We start from the raw sequence: 6236 nt of genomic DNA on the forward strand, positions 1-6236 counted from the left end.
GCTGAAATGCTCCACAAGCACTTGTCAATGTTTTAGCCATCATAGGTTAGCCAATTAATTGACTAATACAAGTAGAATCCCTGACCTTCCTGAGGACTAATGTGCTCGTTCACAGCATCACTGCCGCTCCATCAGACTGTTACTACAACTAAGCCAATAGAAGAATCCTTATAGAAGCATCTCAGTTTTTAAGTCAGCTTCATAATTAATATTCAGATGTGGTCCTGAGTGTCTCATAAGCACTTGGATTTTTCTCCTGTTTGCTATTAGCTATGAAGCTATCTAATCTTCAAATCCAGACAAGATTGAAATGTTCTTCAACTGTTTGTTGGGGTTTTTTTTTTTTGCTTAGATTTGGTTTTTGTTTTTTACTTTTCTGTTGAGCAGATCTTTATACTGCTGTCATTTATTCACTTTCTCATGGCATAAATTTATACAACATCCCCCAAATCCTACAGTAAAAGAGCAGTATTTTGTCTGCATAGTCAAACACTCAGAAGTGTGGAGGAGCTATGAGGGCTGTCCATACAGCTTTAACTTGACTCCAAAGGCAGATGTATCATTGTAGAGCCCTTAATGACATGATCACACAATATTTTTCTCCAGAGAACCCCACGGTCATTTACCACAAGGAATGTTTCTGGCTTTGTTGCTGGGTGTCTGACATTGAGCCTGACACTGCACTATCAGGCTGCCTTCTTTGCTGCAGAAGATTCAGTCAGAGGAGCACGAGGGGACAATCCCACCCCATCTCAGCCCTTGTGCCTAACCACAGGCACTGTTGAATCCAGTTGTTGGTTTCTGCCAGAGTTGGAGATGACTAGGAACCCCAAAGACACTAGGTTCCTACAGCTGGCCAAGAAAGGCAAAGAGGTATTTTTTCCTGCCCTCCTGCAGGGTTGGTGGGCAGATGGGCTCTCTCCCCTTTGTAGACACCAGAGATGCCCTCTGAAAATCCGTGTTCATATCCCAGGTGTCCTTAGCTCTGCAGTACTAGAACAACTGCTTTGTTCCTGGTACTCCTTATTCTTGTGTTGATGTTGGCCACTTCTGATTATTCTGTTTCTATGTTTTTGTTTTGGTGTGTTGTTTTTTTTTTTTCTCTTCAGTTCCCCAGGGCAGAGTAGTGACTCTGTGAACGTTGGAGAGCAACTGGCAGCAGTGTGAGAAATTGAATTCCTCCTAAAAATTTGATTATTAAGTGAGACATCCTGTCCTGGAACAACACAAAAAAAAAAAAAAGGCCAGACAAAATAAAACTTGTTCATTTTGACAAGAGGGTAAATGTGGAGTGAATAAGGTGGTTGCTTTCCATAATCAAATCCCAGGGGTAGGACTGAAGCACTCATTTTGGAATAAAGCTCCCTCTTCACAATCTAGATAAGGGATTATGGCTCCATAGAGCCAAGAGGTACAAAGTTTTATGGTATCTTGGGAGGAGAAAAGAAATTAAAGACTGCATCATGTTCAGATCACCATTAATCTGATATGTGCAAAGGATGGGGACCTTGTCATCCCCTGATGCTCAGGCAGCTGTCCAGACTGTGCACTGTGTTATGGTCTCCTATTAAATAAGTGCATCGTATGGCTAATGAAATCCACAATGGCTTCTATCATCTTGCTATTTTAGTTTGGGTCAACCAAACCTTGTCTCTTCATCTGTATTCCTTTGCCTGGCTTGCTTAGTTTCCAAACAAAGTTTCAGGAGCATTCATAGCTTGTATCTTGGGGAGGGGAGAAAGGAAATCATATTGTGAAGGTCTTGCAGAGAGTCAGATGCAGTGGGCTGGCAGTGAGGAGAAGGTGATGGGGGCCTCCAAACAAGTTCAAAGATTGACAAGGGCAAGTGAAGAAAACGAAGCAAAGTGGTAGAAGAAATAATATTCCTGGTATTGGTTACCAATTCAGATGGGATGCTTTGGTGACATGCATCTGAGAAGAGGGCCCCAATAGGTTCAAAACAGATCTTCTCATTTCACTAGTCAGCTCTGCTATTATAAGGCAGAGCTTGTGTCCTGCTATCTTGAAGGCAGTAGATGGTGCTATTGATAGCACTATTAATGCAAAAGTTAATCAAGTAAAAGTACACCTAGATGAACAATATCAAATGCTTATGTTTTCCTCATATCAAGGAACCTCAGAGCACTTTCAAAAATTGAAACCCTGCGTTTTTGTGTCAGCTCGTGTTTGACCCTGTGCAGCTGCTCTTCTGTGTGTCCCCAAACACCTGCTCAAGAAAGAAGACAGAAGAAGATAGCAGGCTGATGCTAAATAGCAAAGAGCTTTGTTACACCAAGTCTCACTGGGACTTCAAAGATAATTTCAGGAAGAAGGATGCCAAGAGCCAGGTCAGAATCTGGCAGGGCTAATCTAAATCAAACTAATCTCTTAGTTTTACAAGAGAGCCCTTAACAACTTGAGGTCAGGCTGTCATCTCTATAATCTTTTGGGAAGAGCTGTTCACAAAAGCCAGCACTGATTGCCCTCTTGGCACATGGTAACTGCTCCACTGCTTGTGATCTTAGTCCCATTAGAATAATTGACTGTTATTACTCTCAAAGTAGCAGATTAAGCAAAAACTGTAGCTCCCCTGGGGCAGAGATTGTGCAAAGACATAGCACTCACCGGAAACAATCTACAAAGGCAACTCCTCCACCCCAAGAAATGAAATGACATCAGCAGTATCACAAAATTAAAAACACTCATTTCTGACTTCCAGATCAGTCATAGTTACAGGAACCAGCTAAATGCATTTTCTACCCTGTACAAAGTTGTCATTACAATCAAGAACCACACATCTCCTTGCAGAGAGGCTGATGAGGGAATGGGCCAATATACACAGAGAAGTGTCCCCAAAGGTGCTGGACTGACATAATCAGCAAGACACTTGGTATTCTTTGCCTTGTCAGGCTTAGAAGCCCCATAAAACCAAGACTCAAATTTCTGTAGCTGAAAGTGTCAGTGCATGTAGGAAAGGCAACTCCTTATCTGAGGAAAAGAGGTGCTCAGTCCTGAGATGAAGTTCTTCTGCATATCTTACGTCCTCTGTGTTTTAAGATCAGGGTTTATACAGCCCTTTTCCAAATGCATCCAAACACAAACATACAGCTTTGCAAAACACATGCCAAGCATGAAAACGTCAGTCTGGTCCAGCTCCTAATCCTCCTTAAAATCACCACTCTTAGCTGTTCTCTTATTTTCTATCATTTTCCTTTGCTAGCAGCAATTCTTTAAATTGATCTTTGAATGTGTACAATTTTGTACTCTGTAGATGTCTCAGATAAGACTTAAATAGCAGGAGATTGTGTTTCAAGCATTTCACATTGATGGAAATTAAAGGCCCATTTCCCAAAGCTTTTAAATAGGTGCGAGCTGGAGATTGTTTCAAGCATTTCACATTGATGGAAATTAAAGGCCCATTTCCCAAAGCTTTTAAATAGGTGCTTAACTTTGGGCACATGAGTAATGCTATTGACAGCAAAGGGATAATTCGTGTGCTTTGCTGTACTGCTGCCCAACAGCTGTGCAGGCAATACAGATTGCTCGAGTGATATACAAGGGGTTTCTCCACATATTTTCTTTAAAATAAGGCTACAGGAGAGATATCACTCAAGGACATCTTTTATCAGGGTAGGGGACCTGATGACAAAGGACACTGAGATACACAAAATCTTCTCTGTTTCAGCCTTTACTGGTAAGACCATCCCTAAGCAATCCAAGGCCCCCAAGACCAGTGGGAAACTCTGGGGCAAGGAAAACTTATTCTTGGTGAAAGAGGATCAGGTTAGGGAACATTTAAACAAATTGGACCTCTAGGGTATGCTGAGTCACATTAGAACCCAGATGTTGGGGAGCCTGAAAAGCTCTCAGAAATAATGTCTCTGTTGGCGAATCAAAGACCAAGTTCTCCAGGTCTGATTAATTGTCTGCTTTCTGCAGGCCTAGGAGATTTGCTGGTGTACCTGACCATCCAGACAAGTATTAAACTGATGAAGCTGCCCAGAATTACAAGAGAGAAAGCAAGGAAGGATGCTATAGAAAAGAACTGAATATTAGTACTTGACAGACATTAATGACTACCCTCAAACTCATCTAAGCCATATGCCAGTCATACCCATTCAGTTGAGTCTTCAATTCTAACATCTTCACGGTTTAGTGGTAGACTTAGTGGTGTTGGGTTTACTGTTGGACTTGATGATCTTAAGGGTCTTTTCCAACCTAAATGATTCTATGATCTATAGTATACTAAGTGCATGCATAAGCTATTAGCATGAGTGCTGAAGTTCATGACAAACCTTCCCAGAAACAGAAGCATCAAGCTAGTACCCAAGAAACCCCTGCATTAGCAACAAATGACTTGAATCAACATTTACTTCCCTAAGAATTGAAACTAGGATCTTTTGCAGGCAAAGGGAAAATAAGAAATGTTGCTTACAGGTGTACAGAAAGGCCAATCGCACGGCAACCGTATGAGCAGCCTTAAGGTTGAGCTTCATTTTACCATCGGATGCAACACTGGGATAGTCCACCACTACTTCCAAGTTGCTCATGGTTTTGCTCTACTACAACCACAGATACCAGATACTGTATCTGTGCAATCAGTAACTCAGCCATACCCTATGTAGATGACCATCCTGCAAGAAGCACAAGGAGATTGTATTTGGTAAATGTGAATGCTCCCTCTGCTGGCACCAGTACCTTTGGCTTCTTGTTTGGAATCTCAAGCACTGTTGAGACACAAGTCAGTAAACTTGGTTTTCTCAGGCCCTGGAGTTAACAGGCCAAAGAATGAGGCACCATTTTAAGCTATTCTTTGTTTTACAAGATATTTGTAGTTGTGAATACTGCTGAGCAGCAGCCTCATTTTCCACTTAGTTCAAAAGAGAGGTGAAAATTAGGGACAATTTCTGCCAATTTTTTTTTTTCCTTTTGCATTTTCAGTGATAGAAACAAAGCAGTGCAAGAGGAAGGTCTAGGCTGAGCCCCACTCAAATCATGATACTTGCAACTAGTGCACAAACATGCTCATTAACCAGATGCATTGTAGCCTGACATGGACCAGCAACTGAATCATGGCTGAGCAGGGCTAGATAGAGCCTGTGGTTGATGCAGTAGACATTTCTGGAGTCTGTCCAGATTAACCTGCCAGGTACTAAGCAAATGTAGCACAACTGAGGCTTGTGATAGGAAATAAGCAAGATTTCTGCTTGGTACAAAAATAACCTCAGTGTTTCCCCCCACCCAACCCCATTAATTTGTTGTAGAAAGTTTTTACCTAATTTTCAATTGATCATTTCTATAGAAAGAAGAGTAGGATCAAAGTTTGCTACACTGAATGAAGGAGGATTTTGAGAAGCATTACAGAGCATGCATGTTGCCTCTTCACAGAACATGAATCAATATTTGACAATATTTAAAGTGTTCAAAGTGGCTTTGCTGTTACATTCAATATATTATCATCTCCCAGATACAAATTTCTGGATCGCTTAACTACAGGCAAAAATCCTGGAGGCATAAAAATTAGAAGACAGAGATTAAGCTTTTATATGCATCGTCATGAAGATATAATATTTTCTGACGATACTTTAAATGTTTGGGGTAGATAGTACTGATGCAAAGTAATTCAATGGAAAACAGTATAGGAATAGCAAAGATTATTACTTTATATACCCATTGGACATACTTTGCACTGAATCGTGAAGTTTATCTCTACACAGCTATTTTATCTCTTCTTATCAGTGCTGATTTATTACAATTTTTGCCTGCAAGTGCTGTGCATCAAATATTAAATCACAGTGGTTTGTGCCTCTTCCACAGCCAGGCCGAAACACCAGGTTTAGATGACACTGACCTGCTACAGCTGCTGTCAGGTATTGGCATCATTTGATAAAACAGGCAACATATGGGAAGCGAGCAAAGCCTCTCTAACCTTTGAGAGCTTTTGCATCAATCACTTCAAAACTTTAAATGCCAAACATTTAAAAAAAAAAAACTACAACCAGAAATGAGAGGACTTACACTCCCAACCCACTGCAACCAGTGCCTCTGTGACATGGTGGGTAGGAACAGGTCCAGTATAAAAGTGCTTACAATATGCATGCAAGAAGTGTCAGTATTTAATGAAGTGAAACTGTTGCCTCTAAGTGCTGCTGGAATAGCACAGCTCTTGTTTCTGGGGTTGAAGCAAAATTGAAGCACCACAAAGGCACACTTGTAGAAAATTTTAGCAATTCTTG

The sequence above is a fragment of the Calidris pugnax genome, unplaced genomic scaffold (genome assembly GCF_001431845.1).
Source record: "Calidris pugnax isolate Ruff unplaced genomic scaffold, ASM143184v1 scaffold15, whole genome shotgun sequence".
Taxonomy (NCBI): Eukaryota; Metazoa; Chordata; class Aves; order Charadriiformes; family Scolopacidae; genus Calidris; species Calidris pugnax.